The following is a 213-nucleotide window of genomic DNA, read 5'->3' on the forward strand; positions in this document are numbered from 1 at the left end:
TAATATATGAATGCAAACACTTAAAACACACACCTTAGTGTTTCTGTGCTGACATGCATTTCTATATTTGGAACTTCAGACACTGGAAGTGGCCAAGGTCCTTTTATTTTATTTTATTTTTAGAGGTCTTTGCGCTCGCCCGAAAGGGAAAGACAGAGAGACAGAAAGCGAGAAATCACCCCCCACAATCCCTTCTCCTCCATTCTCCTCTCA

Source organism: Tupaia chinensis, unplaced genomic scaffold, assembly GCF_000334495.1.
Source record: "Tupaia chinensis unplaced genomic scaffold, TupChi_1.0 Scaffold000231_1, whole genome shotgun sequence".
NCBI classification, from domain to species: Eukaryota; Metazoa; Chordata; class Mammalia; order Scandentia; family Tupaiidae; genus Tupaia; species Tupaia belangeri.